This window comes from Capra hircus, chromosome 4 (genome assembly GCF_001704415.2).
Source record: "Capra hircus breed San Clemente chromosome 4, ASM170441v1, whole genome shotgun sequence".
Classification (NCBI taxonomy): Eukaryota; Metazoa; Chordata; class Mammalia; order Artiodactyla; family Bovidae; genus Capra; species Capra hircus.
This window is the reverse complement of record NC_030811.1, coordinates 119,699,039-119,725,783: the sequence shown is the minus strand read 5'-3', so window position 1 is coordinate 119,725,783 and position 26,745 is coordinate 119,699,039. Positions and strand designations below refer to the sequence as shown.

Here is a 26,745-nt window from a genome sequence, read left to right as displayed (position 1 = left end):
TCGAATTGCCATTCTCTTGTAGGAAATCTCTCTGTTCTCTTGATTGTTTTATATATATATTTTTTTCTCTCTCTCTCTCTTTTTTTTTTTTTTGCCTTTCCCGTTTTATAACTTTACCCTATTTTTTCTACATGTTAAGTTTGAGTTTTATTAGTATTTCTGAGTCTAAGTGATTCTGTCCATTAATTCTAGGAAATTCTCATCTATTATCTCTCAGAACATTACTCAGTCCTACTGACTATCTCACTATTTTCTTTTCAATCTGATCAGAAGTATGTTTGAACTCTTCATTTTCTCAATTATATTTTTTAGCCTCTAGTTTATATTTCCATTTTGTCTTTGGGCTGCTGTCTAAGTAGTTTCTTCAAATATATCTTTCAATTCAGTAATGCTCTCTCCAAGCTTGTCTTACATGTTATTTCCCCATTTATTATATTTCTAGACTTTTTGTTAAGCTCAATTCCCAATTTACTTTTTCAATTTAGTCAATTTTCTTTTTAAAGCTATGTGAAGGCATCTTGTGCTCTGTAACTAGTCATTTGAAGATCATTGAAAATTTAATCCTAAAATGTCTTGATTCTTCTGTCTCACTCAGGGTGTTTTATTTCCTTCTGTGTTAATTTCAGATTCTAAGATTATATCTCTTTAATTCTACCAGTATAAATCCTTTCAGGTCTAGATTTGAAATTCTTTCTCTTTACAGTGAACCCAGGTTGGTTTTATGTCCACACTGTGTTAATTCTACTTCCCTGACAAGGGCAGTTTACAGTTCAGAAATTAAAGGGATGCCAGGTTTTGTCTGCTTCCTTGTTTGCTTGCTTTCTTCTACAGTCCGCATGCAGAATGTAGGAGCTCCTTTATCTGCCGATGCCCCACAGTTCTCCTCCCTAGCACACATTTGCTTCAATACTTTTTCAATTTTTAAAATCCGTGGGCTTTTGTCAACTTTGACTTCAAAAGGTTTTCTTAATTACTATACAATTAAAATTATGTGTTAAAATGTTTTATTTGGGATTTTTAAGTATTCTTAATTGGAAGATTTGCCCATATATCTTGCCTACTACATTTTTGGAATTTGTATTATAAAATCTACTCATGTATAAAGACTTCTTGAGAGTTGTTTCTATTCTCTGCAAAATTCTCTTGTCTTTTCTTACTGACTTTTTGAGTTAGTAGTCTGTTTACAGTAGTGTTAATATAGGTCAGTATTAATAAACTAATTAATAAGGGATAAAATAATATAAATAAATTAATAAAATATTGTTTTAATAATGGGTTGTTATACTGTATATAGTATAGTATGAATGAAGAATCCAAGGAGGAAGAACATAATACCTAAAGTTATACCCATGTCCAGAATAGCTAAACAAAATTATAAGGCAAGGTAAAATTCTGAAAAGGGGCATGACGCTTTATTTTATTTGAAAGAAATTGATTTCTAAATGTAGATTTTTAATGGATTTTAGGCTTGTATTAAAGTAAAAATGTTGTGTTAGGCCCAAATTACCCTTTTTATGAAAGCAGGTAGGTAGAAACATAGTTCTGATGCTGATCTTGACAGAAGGAAGTGTATACAGGAATTTTCATAATTTTAATGGTTGATCCTGAGATCTAAAAGATAAAGAATGTCAAGAGCATGCATATATGGAAAGAAGGAAGAAAAGCAGATACCACAAGTAAAATGTCATAATTTTTATTACTTTCTATTTCATGCTTCATTCATTTTCACTCAAGCAAATATATAAGCAAAAATAGGGGAAAAATGCTTACTGTGTCTTTTAATACAAAGTGGAAAGGTCCATATTCTCATGGAACTTGAATTCTAGAGTAGAGAGAGGAAACAGACAAAAACACAGGTACATAGGTTGGAAGGTAGATAACAGTTTCATTGTTAAGTATCAATATTACAAAGAAAGCAAAGTGGGGGGCCAAGGTTGGTGGTAAGTGGACACTGTCAAATACCTTAATCTGAGAAAGAGCCTATGAAGGGAAACATTTGAGGATGAAGTAAGAGTGAACATAAAGATCCAAAGGTAGCAACAGGCTTGGGGTGCTCAGAGAGTGATGAAAATGGGACAATGTGCAGGGGTGAGGAACATCTGAGGACTGTTACGATACTGGTTTTACTTGTTTCCAAAATATTACAGGATTCTTAACCCAACCATTGGGGCTTCTTGTGACTACATTGCTTCCAAGACCTATCAGAGATGACATTTGACATATGTTTAATTGTTGTGTGGTTTAACTTACAATTAAGATGGGGAAAGACACAGGGTTTGGGGGAGAAAGGTGTGGGTCAAATGTCGTGGTTTGAATATACATATTTATTCCTACTTTTTCATAGAACACAACTGGCAATTTAGAAAAATCAATAACAAATAAAAAGGCAAAAACATGAAGGTCAGAAAGCAATAAGAAAAGATATGTCAGGTAAAATCTTGGAATCTATAGAGTGAATAAGTGAGTGAAAACTAAATCATAATAAAACATTCTGGACTCACCTTATGTTTGAGGGTGTCTGTGTGTTCAGTTGCTCAGTCATGTCTGACTCTGTGATCCCATGTATTGTAACCTATCAGATTACTCTCTCCACGAGATTATCCTTGCAGGAATAGAGGCATGGGTTTCTATTCCCTCCTCCAGGGGATCTTCCTGGCCCAGTGATTGAACCAATGTCTCCTTCAGTTCCTGCATTGGCAGACAGACTCTGTACCACTGAGCCACCTAGGAACCCCATGTCTGAGTGTGAGGGAGAGTAAAATATAGGTGGTCCACACTGCAGAGCTCTAGAAACTAGAGAATTGGCAGAGGAGGGTGTCTTTGCATGTGGGGGTGAAAAAGCAGAGAGGGCAGGGGCCAGTCCCAAGGCCATGGGGAGACTTGACCTAGAGCAAAGGCAGTGAGATCTGCATTCCTTTTCCTCTACCTGACAGTCAGCTTATGAGCTGCTCAGCCCCAAAGCAAAGCCTCCAGATACACTAAAATAAAGCTATGCATCAGTTTGGCCTTGGAGGAAGGGCTGTTCCTAAGCTCTGCCCACATGAAAATTTCTAGTTAGCCTTGTTAAATTCTCTCTCTTAACATACAGAATAGTCCAGTAGCACCAGGGATGAAAGCCACAGGCCAAAGCAAGGAAACCCATAGACAATGAAACATACCAGGAAGCAGAAAAACTATATGGGGCAATGGATACATGTCTCTAAATTTTGAGAAAAAAAAAAGGTGTTTTCAAACTGGCATTTATGGCCAGGCAGTGGTGTGGGGGGCGGCCAGCTCAGTCGTTCAGTCATGTCTGACTCTTTGCAACCCTGTGGACTGTAGCCTGCCAGGCTCCTCTCTCCTTAAGATTCTCCAGGCAAGAATACTGGAGTGGATTGCCCTTTCCTTCTCCAGGGGGTATTCCCCGCTCAGGGATTGAACCACATCTCTTGCATTGACAGGCAGATTCTTTACCACTGTGCCACCTGGAAAGCCCATTCATAGCCAGACTGTAGATCAAATGTGAAATTATCATAAGGGCATATTTAGCAATGTAAGATCTCAAAGCATTTATATACAATGTCCTTCTTCTCAATAATTCCGTAAAGTTTGATTTGGGAGCCATGGATCACAGTGATTCAAAACTGGGGAGAGGCAGTAGGAACTTAGGGTGCAATGAAGTATAACTTTTAACAGCTCTGCATCAGAAATAGGGACCAACCAACCCAACTGGGCCTGAAGGATGGAGAGCAAGAATGTGCTGAGGGAAAAATTGAAGTATGTATGTGTGCGTGTGTGTGGTATATATATATATATATATATATATATATATACATATATATAAAATTGAAGTGACAGCATGCACACACACACAAACACACACATATACATACATGTGCTATACTTAGTCACTCTGTGGTGTCCAAATCTTTGCAACTCCATGGACTGTAGCCCACCAGGCTCCTCTGTCCATAGGATTCTCCAGGCAAGAATACTGAAGTAGGTTGCCATTTCCTCCTCCCAGGGATCTTCCTGACCCAGGGATCCAACCCAGGTCTCCTGCAGTACAGGCAGATTCTTTACCACTGTGCTACCTGGGAAGCCTTGGTAGAATTTTGATTTTCACATGCAGAGGAAAGGATTTTGCTTCTAATGGAAAGTTGGGGAATAAACTGGTGAAGGTAGCACTCAGAAGACAAAAATAAATTGAAATGCTGTACATTTAATGAATGAAAACACACACACATACACACACACCCACACACACACATACACATTTGGGAAGAAATGTCTAGACCACATCCCACTTAACCATTACATTATGGCTAATGGGAGAGCTAGCATCTAGATTCAGCAGTCTTGCTCTTGACTTCTGACCCCAGTGTACTGACAAGGAAATTTAGAATTTTTCCTTGAACCATCTGAATCTTAGTTTTATATTCTATAAAAGGTGGTGTTAATGCTTGTCTGAAAAGAATGCTGTGAAGACTAATTTAGAGCTATAGTCAGTATTTAGAATGAAACTTGAAAAACAGAAAATATATTTGATGAAATGAGTTATATGGAAAGTGGATCAATAACTGATGGAAAGGTCATTCCCTGAAAAGAGCAATCTCATTTAGAAGCCTCAGATTTTCCCAAGAATTGTTTAGATGGCTGTTAACCTTTAGAAAAGATAATTAAGTAAGTAAATTACTAATAGTGTGTGTGCTAAGTTGCTTCAGTCGTGTCTGACTCTTTGTGACCCTATGGACCATAACCTGCCAGGCTCCTGTATCTATGGGATTTTCTAGGCAAGAATACTGAAGTGGGTTGCCATGCCCTCCTCCAGGGGATCTTCCCTAACCAGGAACTGAACCCACATTTCTGACATCTCCTGCTTTGGCAGGTGGGTTCTTTACCACTAGTATCATCCAGGAAGCCAATTAACAGAGTAGAATGTAATTAAATTGGGAATTACATATCTGAATACTGGGGGAAAATCAAGTTGTACTTGCAGTTGGCCTCTGAAGTGAGGCAAGGGGACAGCTTTGTGGGACTAATGGCTAAGGACCCTAATTAGACTCTGGGATCTGATTCTGCTTCCTGATGGGCAGTGTCAGAGTGAGTTGAATTGTAGGAGCCCCAGTTGGTACCAGAGAATTGCTTGGTGGGATAGGGGTTTGGGGAGAGGCTGCAATCTGTGACAGAATTGTACATAAGCTTTGGTATATTTGATATATCTTTTTCAGCATTACTGAAGTATAATTTATAAGATTATAACATATTTAAAGTACAAAACATGATGATTTATTTATACATTATGAAATTATCACAACAAATTAATACATCCATGACCTCACATAATTACCATTTTTATGTTTGGTGACAACACATAAGATCTGCTCTCTTAGTCTAATTTCAAGCATATAGTCAGCATTGCTAAATATAGTAACCATGTTATACTTTAGACTGCCAGAATTTATTCATCTTTTTAGTGAAATTTCATACACTTTGCCCAACAGTCCCCAGTTGTTCCAACCCCAGATGCTGGTAAACACCATTCTATTCTGTGTTTCTATGAATTTCACTCTTTTTATTTTTATTTTTTTAGATTTCACGTATAAGTGACACCATGAAGTATCTGTATGTACCTCTGTATATTTCACTTACTATAATGCCATTCAGTTTCATTCACGTTGTTGCAAATGAAGAATCCCTTCATTTTCATGGCTGTATAGTGTTCCATTGTATACATGTAGCACATTTTCTTATCCATTCATCCTTTGATGGGCACTTAGTCTGTTTCCACACCTCAATTATTGTAAGCAATGTAGCAATGAACATCAGAATTCAGATGTATCTTAGAAATAGTCATTTCATTTCACTTGGATAAATACCCTGAATTGGAATTTCTGTATCATATGGTATTTCCAGAACCGTCAAACTGTTTTCCATAGTGGCTGAAACAATTTACATTGCCACCAGCAGTGCAAAAGCATTTCCTTTACTCCATATCCTCATAAACACTTATCTCTCACCCATTTTAAAAAATTTATTTTTTGAGTATAATTGATTTGCAACATTGTGTTAGTGTTTGTTGTACAACAGTGTAAATCAGCTATAATATATATATATGTCCCCTCCCTCTTGGACCTCCTTCTCACCACCACATCCTACCTGTCTAGGTCATCACAGAGCACTGAGATGAGCTCCCTTTATTCACAGCAGCTTCCCACTTTATTTCACTTCACTTCAGTCGCTCAGTCGTGTCCAACTATTTCCGACCCCATGAACCAGAGCACGCCAGGCCTCCCTGTCCATCACCAACTCCCAGAATCCACCCAAACCCATGTCCATTGAGTCAATGATACCATCCAACCATCTCATCCTCTGTCGTCCCTTTCTCCTCCTGCCCACAATCTTTCCCAGTATCAGGGTCTTTTTGAATGAGTCAGCACTTTGCATCAGGTGGCCAAAGTATTGCAGTTTCAGCTTCAACATCAGTCTTTCCAATGAAAACCCACGACTGGTCTCCTTAGGATGGACTGGTTGGATCTCCTTGCAGGCCAAGAGCCTCTCAAGAGTCTTCTCCAACACTACAGTTCAAAAGCATTAATTCTTCACTACTCAGCTTTCTTTATAGTCCAACTCTCATATCCATACATGACCACTGGAAAAACCATAGCCTTGACTAGACAGACCTTTGTTAGCAAAGTAATGTCTCTGCTTTTCAATACGCTGTCTAGGTTGGTCATAACTTTCCTTCCAAGGAGTAAGCGTCTTTTAATTTCATGGCTGCAATCATCATCTGCAGTGATTTTGGAGCCCAAAAAAATAAAGTCTGACACTGTTTCCACTGTTTCCCCATCTATTTCCCATGAAGTGATGGGACCAGATGCCTTGATCTTCGTTTTCTGAATGTTAAGCTTTAAGCCAACCTTTTCACTCTCCTCTTTCACTTTCATCAAGAGGCTCTTTAGTTCTTCATTTTCTGCCATAAGGGTGGTGTTACCTGCATATCTGAGGTTATTGATATCTCTTCCAGCAATCTTGATTCCAACTTGTGCTTCATTCATCCCAGCGTTTCTCATGATGAACTCTGCATATAAGTTAAATAAGCAGGATGACAATATACAGCCTTGACACACTCCTTTTCTTATTTGGAACCAGTCTGTTGTTCGATGTCCAGTTCTAACTGTTGTTTCCTGACTACTAGTTACCTATTGAGCTTCCCACTAGTTACCTATTTTACCCACTAGTTACTTGTGTGTGCATGCTAAGTTGTTTTAGGTGTGTGCAACTCTTTGAAAACCTATGAACCATAGTCTGCCATGATTCTCTGTCTATAGGATTCTCCAGACAAGAATACTGGAATGGGTTACCATTTTCTTCTCCAATAGCTATATATACAGCACACACATATATATATATATATACAGCTACATATACAGCACACACACACACACATATATATACAGCATATATATATTGTACATTAACTATATTTATATAGTTAATTTCATCCTCACAGCAGTCCCTGGAGTGACGCTCTCTGTTTGACATATGAAGAAGATGAAATGAAGACAAATTAGATAGCTGGTGCAGAACTGTGCAACAAGTGAGAGGTGGTGTAACACCAAACCCCCTGCTCTTTTCCAACCCACTCCACTCCCCACCTCCCTGTGTGTAGCTGCTGTGTGAAGATGGTCATAGAGAGGGAAAAAAAAAAATTGAAACTAGAATTGCTTATCAATAATTCAAAATATGGCTAGATTAACACAAAACAACAAATAGCGAAATCTATTGTAGATAGACTTGTAGATCCAGCGGGCGGCTGCAACAATGCGCAGAGTGCGGGCGGCTGCGACGATGCACAGAGCGCGGCTGAGAGGAGCTACCTCACATCCAAGGTCAGGGGCAGAAGTCGGGTGAACCCCACTCCCGAGGGGCAGTGGCCAGGAGAGGCTACCCCAGCCCGAGGCCACGGGTCACTGCCAGGAGTGATCCCACATCCAAAGAGCAGTGGCAGTGTGGGCTCCAGAGGGCCTAGAGGAGCTATTCCACGTTCAAGGGTGGGAGAGGTGGCAGTGAGGAGATAACCCTTGTTCAAGGAAAGCAGCAGTGGCTGCACTTTACTGGAGCAGCAGTGAAGAGACACCCTATGTCCAAGGTAAGAGAAACACAACTAAGACAGTAGGTGTTGCAGAGGGCCAAAACACTGAAATCATACTCACAGAAAACTAGTCAATCTAATCACACTAGGACCACAGTTCAGTATAATTCAGTCACTCAGTCATGTCCAATTATTTGCGACCCCATGAATTGCAGCACGCCAGGCGTCCCTGTCCATCACCAAATCCCGGAGCTCACTCAGATTCACGTCCATAGAGTCAGTGACACCATCCAGTCATCTCATCCTCTTTCGTCCCCTTCTTCTCCTGCCCCCAATCCCTCCCAGCATCAAAGTCTTTTCCAATGAGTCAACTCTTCACATGTGGTGGCCAAAGTATTGTAGTTTCAGCTTCAGCCTCATTACTTCCAAAGAAATCCCAGGGCTGATCTCCTTCAGAATGGAAAGGTTGGATCTCCTTGCAGTTCAAGAGACTCTCAAGAGTCTTCTCCAATGCCACAGTTCAAAAGAATAAATTCTTCGGCCCTCAGTCTTCTTCACAGACCAGTTCTCACATCCATATGACCGTAGGACAAACCGTAGCCTTGACTAGATGGACCTTACTTGGCAAAGTGATGTCTCTGCTTTTGAATATGCTATCTAGGTTGGTCATAACTTTGCTTCCAAGGAGTGTCTTTTAATTTCATGGCTGCAGTCACCATCTGCAGTGATTCTGGAGCCCCCCAAAATAAAGTCTGACACTGTTTCCACTGTTTCCCCATCTATTTCCCATGAAGTGATGGGACCGGATGCCGTGATCTTCGCTTTCTAAATGTTGGCTTTAAGCTAACTTTTTCACCCTCCTCTTTCACTTTCATCAAGAGGCTCTTTAGTTCTTCACTTTCTGCCATAAGGGTGGTGTCATCTGCATATCTGAGGTTATTGATATTTCTCCCGACAATTTTGATTCCAGCTTGTGTTTCTTCCAGTCCAGCGTTTCTCATGATGGACTCTGTATTTAAGTTAAATAAGCAGGGTGACAATATACAGCCTTAACGTACTCCTTTCCCTATTTGGAACCAGTCTGTTGTTCCATGTCCAGTTCTCACTGTTGCTTTCTGACCTCATACAGATTTCTTGAGGCAGGTCAGGTGGTCTGGTATTCCATCTCTCACAGAATTTTCCACAGTTTATTGTGATCCACACAGGCAAAGGTTTTGGCATAGTCAATAAAGCAGAAATGGATGTTTTTCTGGAACTCTCTTGCTTTTTCCATGATCCAGCAGATGTTGGCAATTTGATTTCTGGTTCGTCTGACTTTTCTAAAACCAGCTTAATCATCAGGAAGTTTACAGTTCATGTATTGTTGAAGCCTGGCTTGAAGAATTTTGAGCATTACTTTACTAGCATGTGAGATGCGTGCAATTGTGCTGTAGTCTGAGCATTCTTTGGCATTGCCTTTCTTTGGGATTGGAATGAAAACTGACCTTTTCCAGTCCTGTGGCCACTGCTAAGTTTTCCAAATTTGATGGCATATTGAGTGTGGCACTTTCACAGCATCATCTTTCAGGATTTGAACTAGCTCTACTGGAATTCCATCACCTCCACTAGCTTTATTCATAGTGATGCTTTCTAAAGCCCACTTGACTTCCTATTCCAGGATGTCTGGCCCTAGATGAGTGTTCACACCATTGTGATTATCCGGGTCCTGAAGATCCTTTTTGTACAGTTCTTCTGTGTATTTTTGCCATCTTTTCTTAATATCTTCTGCTTCTGTTAGGTCCAGACCATTTCTGTCCTTTATTGAGCCCATCTTTGCATGAAATGATCCCTTGGTATCTCTCATTTTCTTGAAGAGATCTCTAGTGTTTCCCATTCTGTTGTTTTCCTCTATTTCTTTGCATTGATCGCTGAAGAAGACTTTCTTTTCTCTTGTTGCTATTCTTTGGAACTCTGAAATCAGATGCTTATATCTTTCCTTGTCTCCTTTGCTTTTTGCTTCTCTTCTTTTCACAGCTATTTGTAAGGCTTCCCCAGACAGCCATGTTGTTTTTTTGCATTTTTTTTTCCATGGAGATTGTCTTGATCCCTGTCCCCTGTACAATGTCACGAACCTCATTCCATAGTTCATCAGGCACACTATCTATCAGGTCTAGTCCCTTAAATCTATTTCTCACTTCCACTGTATAATCATAAGGGATTTGATTTAGGTCATACCTGAATGGTGTAGAGGTTTTCCTTACTTTCTTCAATTTGAGTCTAAATTTGGTAATATGGAGTTCATGATCTCATCCACAGTCAGCTCCTATTCTTGTTTCTGTTGACTGTATAGAGCTTCTCCATTTTTGGCTGCAAAGAATATAATCAATCTGATTTCGGTGTTGACCATCTGGTGATGTCCTTGTGTAGAGCCTTCTCCTGTGTCGTTGGCAGAGGGTATTTGCTATGACCAGTGCATTTTCTTGGCAAAACTCTATTAGCCTTTGCCGTGCTTCATTCTGCATTCCAAGGCCAAATTTGCCTGTTACTCCAGGTGTTTCTTGACCTCCTACTTATACATTCCAGTCCCTTATAATGAAAAGGACATCTTTTTTGTGTGTTAGTTCTAAAAGGTCTTGTAGGTCTTCATAGAACCGTTCAACTTCAGCTTCTTCAGCCTTACTGCTTGGGGCATAGGCCTGTATTACCATGATATTGAATGGTTTGCCTTGAAGATGAACAGAGATCATTCTGTCGTTTTTGAGACTGCATCCAAGTACTGCATTTTGGGCTCTTTTGTTGACAATGATGGCTACTCCATTTCTTCTGAGGGATTCCAGCCTGCAGTAGTGGATATAATGGTCTGAGTTAAATTCACCCATTCCAGTCCATTTTAGTTCGCTGATTCCTTGTCTAACTCAGTGAAACTAAGCCATGCCCTGTGGGGCCACCCAAGATGGGCGGGTCATGGTGGAGAGGTCTGACACAATCTGGTTCCCTTGAGAAGGGAATGGCGAACCACTTCATGATTCATGCCTTTAGAACCCCGTGAACTGTAAAAAAATAAATAAATAAATAAATAAAGGCAAAATGATAGTATACTGAAAGAGGAACACCCCAGGTCGGTAGGTGCCCAATATGCTACTGGAGATCAGTGGAGAAATAACTGCAGAATGAATGAAGGGATGGAGCCAAAGCAAAATAATACCCAGTTGTGTATGTGACTGGTGGTAGAAGCAAGGTCCGAAGCTGTAAAGAACAATATTAAATATGAACCTGGAATATCAGATCCATGAATCAAGACAAATTGGAAGTGGTTACACAGGAGATGTCAAGAGTGAATGTCATCATGGAAAAAGCAAGAGAGGTCCAGAAAAACATCTATTTCTGCTTTATTGACTATGCCAAAGCCTTTGACTCTGTGGAACACAATAAACTGTGGAAAATTCTGAAAGAGATGGGAATACCAGACCACCTAATCTACCTCTTGAGAAACCTATATGCAGGCTAGGAAGCAACGGTTAGAACATGGAACAATAGACTGGTTCCAAATAGGAAAAGGAGTATGTCAAGGCTGTATATTGTCACCCTGCTTATTTAGCTTATATGCAGAGTACATCATGAGAAATGCTGGGCTGGAAGAAGCACAAGCTGGAATCAAGATTTCTGGGATAAATATCAATAACCTCAGATATGCAGATGATACCACCCTTATGACAGAAAGTGAAGAGAAACTAAAAAGCCTCTTGATGTAAGTGAAAGAGGAGAGTGAAATAGTTGGCTTAAAGCTCAACATTCAGAAAATGAAGATCATGGCATCTGGTCCCATCACTTCATGGAAAATCGATGGGGAAACAGTGGAAACAGTGTCAGACTTTATTTTGGGGGGCTCAAAAATCACTGCAGATGGTGACTGCAACCATAAAATTAAAAGATGCTTACTGCTTGGAAGCAAAGTTATGACCAACCTAGATAGCATATTCAAAAGCAGAGACATTACTTTGCCGACAAAGGCCCATCTAGTTAAGGCTATGGTTTTTCCAGTGGTCTTGTATGGATGTGAGAGTTGGACTGTGAAAAAAGCTGAGCACCAAAGAACTGATCCTTTTGAACTGTGGTGTTGGAGAAGACTTTGATATTCCCTTGGACTGCACGGAGATCCAACCATTCCATTCTGAAGAAGATCAGCCCTGGGATTTCTTTGGAAGGAATGATGCTGAAGCTGAAACTCCAGTACTTTGGCCACTTCACACGAAGAGTTGACTCACTGGAAAAGACTCTGATGCTGGGAGGGTTTGGGGGCATGTGGACATGGGGACGGCAGAGGATGAGATGGCTGGATGGCATCGCTGACTCGATGGACGTGAATCTGAGTGAATTCCTGGAGTTCGTGATGGACAGGGACTCCTGGCGTGCTGAGATTCATGGGGTCACAAAGAGTCGGACACGACTGAGAGACTGAACTGAACTGAACTGACACAGCACATAAAGCTACAGTAAACAATCGCTAAATCACAATTCTTAAAATTACTGTGAGATTTTTAGAAATCTTATATCAGTGCCTCTTGACAGACAAGAGGGAGGAGAGAGATAGAAAAAAGAGAAAGATCAAATTCCTTTCACCTTAATTTTGTGCTAAAATGCGAAGTGTTTTCATGTGTCTAATACTACACATGACAGTATTACCTTTTTGCTTACAGCCATTATAACAGGTATGAAGTAATTGTGGTTTTGATTTGCATTTCCCTGATGATTAGTGGTAATTGAGCACTTTCTCATGCTCAACAATCATTGTGAAATGATTACAACAATCAAAATAATACAACCATGACCTCACATAATCGCTTTTTTAATATTTGGTGAAAGCATATAAGATCTGCTCTCCTAGTCTAGTTTGAAATATATGGTCAGTATTTTATTAAATATAGTATGGGCACAAGTTTGAAAAAACTCAGGGAGATACTAAAGGACAGGGGAGCCATTCCTTGCTGCAGTTCATGTGAATACAAACAGTTGGACATGACTGAGTGACTGAACAGCAGCAGCAATTAAATATAGTAATCATGTTACATGGTAGATCCCCAGAATTTAATCATCTTTTTACTGCAAGTTCATACACCTTGACCAACATTCCCCACTTCTTCCAACCCCAGCCTTTGGTACCCATCATTCTTCTTCTATGAATTTGACTCTTTTATTCTTGGCTATTCATATGACTTAAAAAAAAAAAAAAGTTTAAATGTCTATTCAGGTCCTTTGCCCATTTTAATTTGGTTTATTTGGCTTATTGCTATTGGTTTGTATGAGTTCCTGATTTATTTTGTATATTAATCTCTTATTGGATATATGGCTTGCAAATATTTTCTCCCATTCTATAAGCTAACTTTTTATTTGGTTGACTTTTTATCTTGTTGTACAGAAGATTTTCAGTGTAAGGTAATCCTACTTGTTTCTTTTTGCTTAAGTTGCCTGTGCTTTTGGTATAAAATCCAAAAAAATCATTTATAAACTAAATTAAAAAGAAAAAAAATGAAGTCATTTGAAGGAGTATATTTAGCCATTACACGATATCATTACTGTATTACAGTGACTTATTAATATTCTGAAAATTAAATGAAGTTTTTATTTTTTAATGTGAAAATAAATAAAGAAGGTTTTACTTATAGAATTTGGTTTGCAGAGTAGTTTAAATTCAAATTCAGTAGATTGACTTTGTCCTGTCACCAAAGATAAATGTCTTCTTTCTGTTTCCTCCACCTGGTATTCTAAGTATTTAAATTCTTTGCTTTTAAAAAGCTATTATCTTTTTTGATAGACAATTTCCACATATTTTGGTCATACTCATATATTTAAGTAAGCCTAATGACACACACATTCTTCTGTGTTGTCCAAGATAATCACAGAATCTTGCTTTAGTCTCTGACACTAGACAGAATGCAGTGGGTATCAGCCCTGGAAATGCAGTTATTTAACACAGAGAGAAAATAGACCCTTTCTTTGAAAGTAATTTTCAGAAACAGTGCTCTCTGAAGCAGAACATTCTGGAACATTATGTCCCTCAAAGCATTTGGGTCCTTCAGCTTAAATGTATATCTCTTATCATAAACCTTGAAATTCCAGAGTGCAAAAGTCTGTTGCTTATAAATAGCGTATTTATATGTTAAATATCTGTAGCTCATGGACCTTCATTCTTTTTTCATTCTTATTGCCCTGAAGACAATTTCTAAAATGATTTTAGAGATATGGAGTAGTAAATGACATAGTCTTGAGAAAGGGCAGCTTAATTCAAAATGTCCCAGCTAATCATTTGGCTTTATATGTGTGCTTCAAGGTAGGTTAAGGTGGAACAGGGACTGAGCGTATGCTCTTTCACCTGTAATTAAGGTACAGGAGCTCAGGATTTTATTAAACAGTATCATATGGCTCTTTAATTGCTAAGGGAAATACAGTAAATTGATTCTCTGTGCTACCAAAATATTTGCTGACTATATGATGCAACTTTTGACCTAACATTTTATCTATTTCTATATGATATGCTTATAAAATCACAAAGTATAATTTATGTTACTAACTCGAATTTGGGTGGTCAAAAAAAAATCATTTGGATTTTCCCATAATATCATAAATAAAAATCTGAACAAACACTTTGGCCAACAGAATAGTAGTTTTATGATTTCTACATTTTTGTATATATTAACTTATCAGTGACCTGTATTAAGCTCCTTTTCTTGCTTTGCTGTTGTTGTTGTGGTTCAGTTGCTCAGTCGTCTTTGACTCTTTGCAACCCCATGGACTGCAGCACACCAGGCTTCCCTGTCCATCACCAACTCCCAGAGCTTGCTGCAACTTATGTCCATGGAGTCAGTGGTGCCTTACAACCACCTCATCCTCTGTCGTCCCCTTCTTTTCCTGACTTCAAACTTTCTCAGTGTCAGGGTCTTTTCTAATGAGTCAGTTCCTCACCTCAGATGGCCAAAGTACTGGAGCTTCAGTCCTTTTAATGAATATTCAGAACTGATTTCCTTTAGGATTGACTGGTTTGATATCCTTGCAGTCCAAGGGACTCTCAAGAGTCTTCTCCAACACCACAGTTCAAAAGCATCAATTCTTCAGCACTCAGCCTTATTTATGGTTCAATTCTCACATCCATATATGACTACAGGAAAAACCATAGCTTTGGCTATATAGACCTTCTTTAGAACTTAATAAAAAAGAACTAAAACTTAATGAAAACTGTGTTCCTAATACAAAGATTTAAAATGTGTAATTTTTTCCTGAGGAAAACAAAGTAAGGGAAAGCTCATGTCAATAACCTAAGGCCTGAGACATTTACTATGGTTTTATTCAAAAATGTTTAATGGGTTGCTGTATCTACTTAGTAGCTGCCTTGAGACTTTGTTTGTTTGATCAAATAGCTATCATTAGTCAAAAACGACAATGTAGTCAGGATCATTAGAGCTTTAGCTGATTTTTTTAAAGTAACATCTAAGTGTGTTCAACATTACAAACAAGCTTTCAAAATACTTAGCAGCAATTTTTCTTAGCAAGATTTAGAGAAAATTGAAGAAAGGTTTTTAAGCAGGAAAATGATAAACTTTTGTGGAAGAAATTATTTTTATATATTCCTGTTAAACTCTAATGCTAAAAATACTGTAATTAAGAAAGACTATTGAAATATAGGTAGATTTGTGTTCATTCCTTTTTGCATGTGAATATATCTGTGTATATCAGTTCAGTCAGTTCAGTAGCTCAGTCGTCTCCGACTCTTTGCAACCCCATGAGTCACAGCACACCAGATTTCCCTGTTCATCACCAATTCCCAGAGTTCATTCAAACTCATGTCCATCGAGTCAGTAATGCCATCCAGCCATCTCATCCTCTGTCGCCCACTTTTTCTCCTGCCCCCAACCCCTCCAAGGGTCAGGGTCTCTTCCAATGAGTCAACTCTTTGCATGAAGTGGCCAAAGTATTGGAGTTTCAGATTCAGCATCAGTCCTTCCAATGAACACCTAAGACTGATCTCCTTTACGATGGACTGGTTGGATCTCCGTGCAGTCCAAAGGATTCTCAGGAGTCTTCTCCAACACTGCAATTCAAAAGCATCAATTATTTGGTGCTCAATTTCTTCACAGTCCAACTGTCACATCCATAGATGGCACTGGAAAAACCATAGTCTTGACTAGACGGACCTTTGTAGGCAAAGCGATGTCTCTGCTTTTGAATATGCTACCTAGGTTGATCATAACTTTCCTTCCAAGGAGTAAGCATCTTTTAATTTCATGGCTGCAATCACCATCTGCAGTGATTTTGGAGCCCCAAAAAATAAAGTCTGACACTGTTTCCACTGTTTCCACATCGATTTCCCCTGAAGTGATGGGACCGGATGCCGTGATCTAAGTTTTCTGAAAGTTGAGCTTTAAGCCAACTTTTTCACTCTCCCCTTCCACTTTCATCAAGAGGCTTTTTAGTTCCTCTTCACTTTCTGCCATAAGGGTGGTGTCATCTGCACATCTGAGTTTATTGATATTTCTCCCGGCAATCTTTATTCCAGCTTGTGCTTCTTCCAGCCCAGCGTTTCTCATGCTGTACTCTGCATATAAGTTAAATAAGCAGGGTGACAATATACAGCCTGGATGTACTCTTTTTCCTATTTGGAACCAGTCTTTTGTTTAATTTCCAGTTCTAACTGTTACTTCTTGACTTGCATATAGGTTTCTCAAGAGGTAGGTCAGGTAGTCTGGTATTCCCATCTCTTTCAGTATTTTCCACAGTTTATTGTGGTCCACACTGTCAAAGGATTTGTCATAGTCAATAAGGCAGAAATAGATGTTTTTCTGGAACTCTCTTGCTTTTTCCATGATCCAGCAGATGTTGGCAGTTGGAACTTTCTTTCCTCTGCCTTTTCTAAAAAAACCATGAACATCTGGAAGTTCGTGGTTCAAGTACTGCTGAAGCCTGGCTAGGAGAATTTTGAGCATTACTTTACTAGCATGTGAGATGAGTGCAATAGTGTGTTAGTTTGAGCATTCTTTGGCATTTCTTTTCTTTGGGATTGGAATGAAAACTGACCTTTTCCAGACCTGTGGCCACTGCTGAGTTTTCTATGTTTGCTGGCATATTGAGTGCAGCATTTTCAAAGCACCATCTTTCAGGATTTGAAATAGCTCAACTAGAATTCCATCACTTCCACTAGCTTTGTTCGTAGTGATGGTTTCTAAGGCCCACTTAAATTCACATTCCAGGATGTCTGGCTCTAGGTGAGTGATCACGCCATCGTGATAATCTGGGTCTTGAAGATCTGTTTTGTATAGTTCTTCTGTGTAATCTTGCCACCTCTTCTTAATATCTTCTGCTTCTGTTAGGTCCAAACCATTTCTGTCCTTTATTGAGCTAATCTTTGCATGAAATATTCCTTTGTTATCTCTAAATTTCTTGAAGAGATCTCTAGTGTTTCCCATTCTGTTGTTTTCCTCTATTTCTTTGCATTGATCACTGAAGAAGGCTTTCTTATCTCTTCTTGCTATTCTTTGGAACTCTGCGTTCAGATACTTATATCTTTCCTTTTCTCCTTTGCTTTTCACTTCTCTTCTTTTCACAGCTCTTCTTTTCATTGCCTCCTCAGACAGCCATTTTTCTTTTTTGCATTTCTTTTCCATGGAGATGGTCTTGATCCCTGTCTCCTGTACAATGTCACAAACCTTATTCCATAGTTCATCAGGCACTCTATCTATCAGATTTAGGCCCTTAAATCTATTTCTCACTTCCACTGTATAACCATAAGGGATTTGACTTAGGTTATACCAGAATGGTATAGTGGTTTTCCCCACTTTCTTCAATTTTAGTATGAATTTGGCAATAAGGAACTCATGATCTGAGCTCCTCCTTTCCTCAGCCCCTTGCCTCAGGCGGGGGTACCTCAGATGTGTGGTAGCTCCTGTCAGCCACGCTTCTTTGAGGTCCGTTGCAGCCACGCGCTTCCTAAACCACATTTTGGGAACATATACTAACTATAAACACCAAGCTTCCTACTCTAGTATATTGTTAATACCATACTATATAACTTCAATGCTGTTTTGCATTGGAAAAGACCCTGATATATACATATATATATATATATATGTGTGTGTGTCATATATATACACATATACATATATATGTGTGTGTATATATACCTATGGAGAAGGCAATGGCACTCCACTCCAGTACTCTTGCCAGGAAAATCCCATGGGCAGAGGAGCCTGGTAGGCTGCAGTCCATGGGGTTGTGAAGGGTCGGACACGACTGAGTGACTTCACTTTCAGTTTTCACTTTCATGCATTGAAGAAGGAAATGGCAACCCACTCCAGTGTTCTTGCATGGAGAATCCTAGGGATGGGAGAGCCTGGTAGGCTGCCGTCTATGGTGTCGCACAGAGTCGGACACGACTGAAGTGACTTAACAGCATATATACATACATGCACATATATATATATATATATATATATATATAATTCAAAAATTTCATTGGAGTCTTTCATATAAGATATTTCTAAACCCAAGAATTAAATGAAACTTCTTTCTTTCTAAACCACATTTTGGGAACATATACTAACTATAAAGACCAAGCTTCCTACTCCACTATCTTGCTAATACCATATTATATAAGTTCAGTGAGGTTTTGCATTGGAAAAGACCCTGATGCTGGGAAAGACTGAAGGCAAGAGGAGAATAGAATGACAGAAGCTAAGATGATTAGATGGCATCACTGACTCAATAGATATAAGTTTGAGCAAACTCTAGGAGATGATGAAGGTCAGGGAAGCCTGGCATGTTGCAGTCCATGGAATTGCAGAGTCAGACACATCTGAGTGACTGAACTGGACTGAACTGAACTGAACTAACATAATATTAGTTATGACTTCAGACATGACTTAGTGACTGGACAACAACAATTTTCGTTGTATTACTATCTTTGGTTATTTCTTTGGAGAATACTTGAAAATATAAACTGAAGAAAATACCTTATTTTCAAAATGTCTTGAATTTATGTGTCTATTCTACCTATTATTATTATTATTTTTTTTACCAGAAACATATCATGGTTTTGCTTGTTGTTCTCAGTCGTAAAGGGCTCTAGTATAGGTTGTTTTATATTGCATCATTTTATTGTCCACATATTCTTTTGTGCAGCATCCTGTTTGTTGAGAGAAGGTATTTTTCAGACTAAAATACATGAACAAAACTCAGTAACCCAGAGGGAGTACAGCTTCAAGTATGTAAGATAAAGTCTATCAAACAGCTTTATACCTGCTTACTTCAAAAAAAATAAATTTATATGCAGGAACTCACCTTTCTGTAGTTGAACAATACAAAGGTAAGAGATTGTTATTCTTACTATTTTACTGATACCATAAATGTCAATTTTAATCTCCCACTCCCCAAAGATAACATATTAACTTTATTTGCTTTGCCTGATCAGTTGTCTAAATGGTAATATTGGGATCTTATGTCTTTTTTTCTTGATAATTTTCCTAATTATGATTGATTTTATATTTTGAATTTGTACAGTTCCCAGAAAGTGTTTTAATAAATAATTTTATAAAATAGTGTATACTGAAAATTCATAAATAGTGTCTTCTGTAATGAGTAATTATTTGATGCATGAGAAAACTGTCAAATGTTTTGCCGTTATTCTTTTACTCCTTACTGACAAGAAGGAACATTGCAAATAAAACCAAAAAAATCCAACAAAAATCCAACTTACTTCTAGTTGTTCCATATAATATTTTGCTTTGGCTTTGAAAAATGATTATTTTATAATAATACACTGCTTTTTCCCAGTTATAAAAGATAATCAATCTTTTAGGCAAATATTTTAGAAAAATCTAGAAAATGAAGAGATAAATAATAATTCATTAACATTATCTAAAATACCTTTACTCAGAGAACGTCTGAGAACATTTTGGTATAGGTATTTTCAGTTTTTCTTTCCTTTAAAATATGCATGGTTCTCATAAAATTTAAACCATAAGGCATTATAATTTTATATCTACATTCTGCTTTGTTCATTCAACATCATAGCATGAAAACTTTTCCTTCTCCTTAAATGTATTATGATAGCATGTTTCATACTATAAGTATTAGCACATAATTTAATTAACAAGTATTCTATTATTAGACTCTGATATTATGTCATAAATGTTAAGTTCTTTAAATAATGCATAGTAAATCATGGTTCATAAATCATCATGTGTAAGTTTGATTATGCCCTTAGCTATATTCTCAGACATTAAATTACAAGTTAAAGTGTATGTATCAAAGAATATTGCCATAAGTACTGCACATATACATGTAATGACATAATTTTATCAAGGAATTAGTCACATCCTGTACTAGATACTTAAAATTACAAGGCATAGTGAATTTAGAAGTGATGCCTAAATGGGTTAAAATGTGTAACACACTGATCTGCAAAACTAAATAAATACAGGGAGTTAACTAGCTTCTAAACTTTTTAGCAAGCAAAGGGTAAAAGGTGACTTTAGTGGAGATGTAATTTGTATTGAGTGATAGAAAGTCAACAGTACTTCTTTAGATGACAGTCCTCCTAAAGGAGGAGGATTAATACTCTATAACATATAAAATACTTAACAATTAGTAATATATGCACTATTTGCTTAAGCATGTATTTATTGCATAGTTTCTTTTAAAAATCATGAATATAAGTTGCTAGCAACAAATCAAAATGCATTTCTATAAAGTTAATTATATGGAGGGTCAGCCTGATTTCTTCAAACTGTTCACTTGCTTCTCGTCTCTAAAGAAAAATATGTGTAAAATTAAATTTTAGGATATAGCACAAGTGCAGATGGGGTGGCTATATTTCTTTAAAATACTCAGCTTTGAGAAGTGTATGTCAACTGACATTTTATTAAATAATGAGACATAGTGTGTTGGAGGTCATGTACTGTATATCCAAAATAATCACACAGCAAATTTGCTTATAGGGTGTGTGTGTGTGTCTGTGTGTGTGTGTGTGTGTCTGCGTGTGCAAGCTTAGGGAGAGGAGTGATATTAAGAGAGTATCTACAACTCCAGAACCCCTGAGTTGTATCCTTTTCATATTCACAAAGAGATTATATGTACACAAAAAAAGACCAGAAATGAACATTTTTAAAGCATAAATGTGCTTTGACCTTAGACTGAAATGCAGTTAACACAGAGGTGTTCTGGGGTCTAGAAACCAGAGAACTAATTTGTCATTTGTTTTTCCTCATATTCAGTGGATTTGAATCTTCTTTTTAAAAAAATGCTGTTAAAAAAAAAAAGTGCCAAACATAGGAAAAAAGCTTGTGAACAACAGAGCAAGTGTTTAAGATTCTGACTCACCTGTCCTGGGCCTTCTTTATTGTTTGCATATAAAGTAGTATACAATTTCTACCTTTTAACATTGTGGTGGCCATCAGTTCTTTCAAAAGGTTTTTAAGTGGTTAACAAGCAGAAGTGTTTATCTGCCTTGTCCAGTTACTGGCTTGTCCCATGAAATATAGACTCCATAAGTACCAGCAGTTAGGATTACTTTCTATGGAATCAAAGGCCAATAAAGAGCCAGTAATATCACAGGACACAATATTATTTCAGACACATGCAGTGTTCCAACTGAATAGTTATGTCTGAAGCTGTTCATTCCCTATGTCACAGAGGATGTGAAAATAATCATGCAAATCTATTATTTTAAAACAAGATGGCATCAATATAGTTCTCTTTTCACACAAAATAAGAAAATATAAAATTATTTAAATAAAAAGGAATGGATATTTATATATCTTACAAAATTATATGCATAAATTAACAGATTTAAATATCATTTATGATGATTAATTAGAGGAAAAGTTCCTTGAGATTAAAGGTTACTTTTCAGAGGAAATTCAAGGACAAGTATTTTATGGTTACTACATGCAGGGAAAAAAGAAAAAAAAAAAAGATTATAGTCTTGTGTATAACATTTCATTTTCTAAGTCTATTAAATTATTTCCTGCAGCGTGCTTTCATTATTTAAAATTCTATTTCATCCTTCAGAATCAACCACTGTTTCCTCTCTTCTCTCAGTTCCGAGTTTCTCTCACCAGTAGTTGCTAATTAGGAGAGCCTCTGGCCTCAGGGCTTTGTGCAAAATTCTGTTTGTTAGCACTGGGTGAATCAGTGGAATCTGAAGAATAAAAAGAAAATAAAAACTAGATCATGGGGGGAATGTAATATTTTGCTTCTACATAAGCTTGGCAAATAATTTACAGTTTGTTTACCTTCCATTTTTTGTTATTAATAAAAGTAAGGTAAAAGAGAAATGATGTACAAATTACTGACATAAACACAAACAACCATGTGGAACCAAAATTTCAGATGATCTCAAAAAAACCTATTCACAACAGGGAATAAAATAGTTCTGTACTTTCCTGTTTGTAGCCACTAAATAATTTTTAAGATTGTTAGAGAAACATAAATTGATAACTATTCGTAAAATATGAAGAGTATCCATTAGGAAAATAATATAATATGCAAAATGCAAAAAATAACTTAAAAATAAATTGCAGTCTAGCAAAAACTGAGATGCAAGTCTCGAGCGCTAGCTGGCAGCCAAGCGTACGCGCTCAGGGATTCGTGGCCACCATCGACGGTGCTTAGGTTCCTCTGGGCTCATCTGCGCCACTCGCTCACCACACACTCCGCCGTCATAAGCCGCCATCATGGTAAAGCTCGCAAAGGCCGGTAAAAATCAAGGTGACTCCAAGAAAATGGCTCCTCCCGCAAAGGAGGTAGAAGAAGATAGTGAAGATGAGGAAATGTCAGAAGATGAAGAGATGGGAGCAGTGGAGAAGAGGTTGTTATCCCTCAGAAAAAAGGCAAGAAGGCTACCACAACTCCAGCAAAGAAGATGGTGGTTTCCCCAGCAATAAAAGGTTGCAGTTGCCACACCAGCAAAGAAAGCAGTTGTCACCCCTGGCAAAAAGGCGGCAGCTATGCCAGCCAAGAAGATAGTTACACCTGCCAAAGCAGTGGTAACACCTGGCAGAAAGGGAGCCACCCCAGGCAAAGCATTGGTAGCAACCTCCGGTAAGAAGGGAGCAGCCACCCCAGGCAAGGGAGCAAAGAACGGCAAGAATGCCAAGAAGGAAGGCAGTGACGAAGCAGATGAAGGTGACAGTGAAGAGGAAGACGGTGATGAAGAGGAGGATGAACCAGCAGTGAGGAAGGCAGCTGCTGCTGTTGGTGCTGCTCCTGCCGCAGATGATGAGGATGACGAGGATGACGAAGAGGATGAGGAGGAGGAGGAGGAGGAGGAGGAGGAGGACGACGAAGACGAAGATGACTCTGAAGAAGAACCTATGGAGATTGTACCAGCGAAAGGAAAGAAAGCTCCAGTAAAAGCTGCTCCTGTGAAAGCTAAGAGCACTGCTGAAGATGAAGATGAGGAGGAGGAGGATGAAGAGGAAGAGGAGGAGGACGATGAGGAGGAAGAGGAGGAGGAGGAGGAGGAAGAGGAAGAGGAAGAGCCTGTCAAAGAAGCACCTGGAAAACGAAAGAAGGAAATGGCCAAACAAAAAGCAGCTCCTGAAGCCAAGAAACAAAAAGTGGAAGGCACAGAACCAACTACGTCTTTCAGTCTCTTTATTGGAAACCTGAACTTCAATAACTCTGCTTCTGAATTGAAAACGGGTATCAGTGATCTTTTTGCTGAAAATGATCTTGCTGTTGCCGATGTCAGAATTGGTGTGTCTAGGAAGTTTGTCTATGGGGATTTTGAATCTGCTGAAGACCTGGAAAAAGCCTTAGAACTCACTGGTTTAAAAGTCTTTGGCAATGAAATTAAACCAGAAAAACCAAAGGGAAAAGATAATAAGAAAGATCGAGATGCAAGAACACTTTTGGCTACAAATCTGCCTTACAAAGTTATTCAGGATGAATTAAGAGAAGTGTTTGAAGATGCTGTGGAGATCAGACTAGTCAGCAAGGATGGAAAGAGTACAGGGATTGCTCATATTGAATTTAAGACAGAAGCTGATGCAGAAAAAGCCTTGGAAGAAAAGCAGGGAACAGAGATAGATGGGCAATCAATTTCTCTGTACTACACCGGAGAGAAAGGCCAAAGTCAAGACCATAGAGGTGGAAAGAATAACACTTGGAGTGGTGAATCAAAAACCCTGGTTTTAAGCAACCTCTCCTATAGTGCAACAGAAGAAACTCTTCAGGAAGTATTTGAGAGGGCAGCTCATATCAAGGTGCCCCAGAACTAAAATGGCAAATCTAAAGGGTATGCATTTACAGAATTTGCCTCATTTGAAGATGCTAAAGAAGGTTTAAAGTCATATAATAAATGGGAAATTGAGGGCAGAGCCATCAGACTGGAATTGCAAGAACTCAGGGGATCACCTAATGCAAGAAGCCAGCCATCCAAGACTCTCTTTGACAAAGGTCTCTCTGAGGATACCACAGAAGAGACGTTAAAGGAGTCCTTTGATGGCTCTATTTGAGCAAGGATAGTCACTGACCAGGAGACTGGATCCTCCAAAGACTTTGGTTTTGTAGACTTTAACAGTGAGGAAGATGCCAAAGCTGCCAAGAAGGCCATGGAAGATGGTGAAATCGATGGAAACAAAGTCACTTTGGACTGGGCCAAACCTAAGGGTGAAGGAGGCTTTGGTGGCTGAGGAGGAGGCAGAGGTGGCTTTGGAGGCTGAGGTGGTGGCAGAGGTGGCCGAGGTGGCTTTGGTGGCAGAGGCCGGGGAGGCTTTGGAGGGCGAGGAGGCTTCCGAGGAGGCGGAGGAGGAGGAGGAGACCACAAGCCACAAGGAAAGAAGGCAAAGTTTGAATAGTTTCTTCTATCCCTGTCTCTCCCTCTTCCATTTGAAAGAAAGGACTCTGGGGTTTTTACTTTGTTACCTGATCAATGACAGAGCCTTCTGAAGACATTCCAAGACAGTATACAGCCCTGTGGTCTACTTGGAAATCCCCATAGATAACATTTCAAGGGAGATAACCCTGCTGGTGTTGACTGGATATTCGTATAAACTTTTTAAAGAGATGATTGACAGAGCTAACCCTTATCTGTAAGTTTTGAATTTATATTGTTTCTTCCCATGTACAAAACAATTTTTTTCCTACTGAGGGTTTTTTTTTTTTTTTTTTTTTTTTTTTTTTTTTTGCATTGGGGGGTGTAAAGGAAAGCAGAATGTTTTATCATGATTTTTGCTTCAGCAATTTTGGGACAGATTAAAAGTCCTAGATCGCTGGAAAAAAAAAACAGATGCAGGAAAGAAAAAGTACAAAATATATGCAAGATTTTAAATAAGAAGAAAATTAAGATGTATATAGCTATTTTGTTTAAAGACAAAGACTTTCTGTTTGAAAAAACAATTTTTTAAAAACCCAGAGTCACATGCTTTATATGATGGCTATATTTAAATCATAGAAATAATGATATGGGAGAGTTAAAAGACATATTCAGTACATAAGGACCCAGAAAACACACTCCCTGTATTTTTCCCCCACAAAGTGAAACAAACAAACAAAAAAGATTATATTTTACCTTCAAAGTTTTAAGAGAAGTTATCTCTGATTGTCGGAATACAAAAATGTGTTTTTTCTTTCCACTTATTATATTTATTCTCTAAAAGCTTAAAATTTACCTGCATTAGTAACTATTTTTATTTTCAAAACGAAGAAACTAAGCAAGAAAGGGAGAGAAAATGGGAGGGTGGGCAGGTGTAATTTTTTTCAACAGCACTGGCAAATGTGGGGGAGATATTCCCAAGAATTCAGTTTTCAAAATTGAGCATTAATCTGGTGATAGGGGCTTCCCTGGTTGCTCAGCTGGTAAAGAATCCACCAGGAGACCCTGGTTTGGTTCCTGAGTTGGGAAGATCCCTTGGAGAGGGGATAGGCTACCTACTCCAATAGTCTTGGGCTTCCCTGCCTGCAATGTGGGAGACCCGGGTTTGTCCCTGGGTTGGGAAGATCCCCAGGAGGAGGGCATGGAAACGCACTCCAGTCTTCTTGCCTGGAGAATCCCCAAGGACAGAGGAGCCTGGCAGGCTGCAGTGCACGAGGTCACAAAGAGTTGGACAGGACCCAGGGCACATACTAGAGATGGGTCAAGGGAACAAGAGAAATGGGGTAAATGCTCCAATTTGACACAATGTTTAGTCACATAATTCCTATGCTTTAGAAAAGGATTAGTTTAGGATGAACCCACAGATGACAAGTGAAGTAAAAGTCATTCAGTTGTGTTGGACTCTTTGCTACCATGGAATTCTCCAGGCCAGAATACTGGAGTGGGTAGATTTTCCCTTCTCCAGGGGATATTCCCAACCCAGGGATTGAACCACGGTCTCCCACATTGCAGGCAGATTCTTTACCAGCTGAGCAACCTGGGAAGCCCAAGAATACTAGAGTGGGTAGCCTATCCCTTCTCCAGTGTATCTTCCATACCCAGGAATTGAACGGGCTTCTCCCACATTGCAGGAGGATTCTTTTCCAACTGAGCTATGAGGGAAGCCACATATGATAAACACAATGGATAAATCAGAAACAGCATTGGAAGCCATTTATTTACATAGCAGAATTTAGTTCTGGTAAAATTAAATTATGTTAGGGTTTATGAAATGCATTAAGCTTATTTTATGCCATAGGTTTGTTATTGCATAATTCTGTGTAGCTTC

At 38.6% G+C, this 26,745-nt stretch overlaps 1 pseudogene; it reads left to right on the top strand.

The window, feature by feature from the left end:
- LOC102172702 lies at positions 22,725-24,949 on the top strand (annotated as a pseudogene).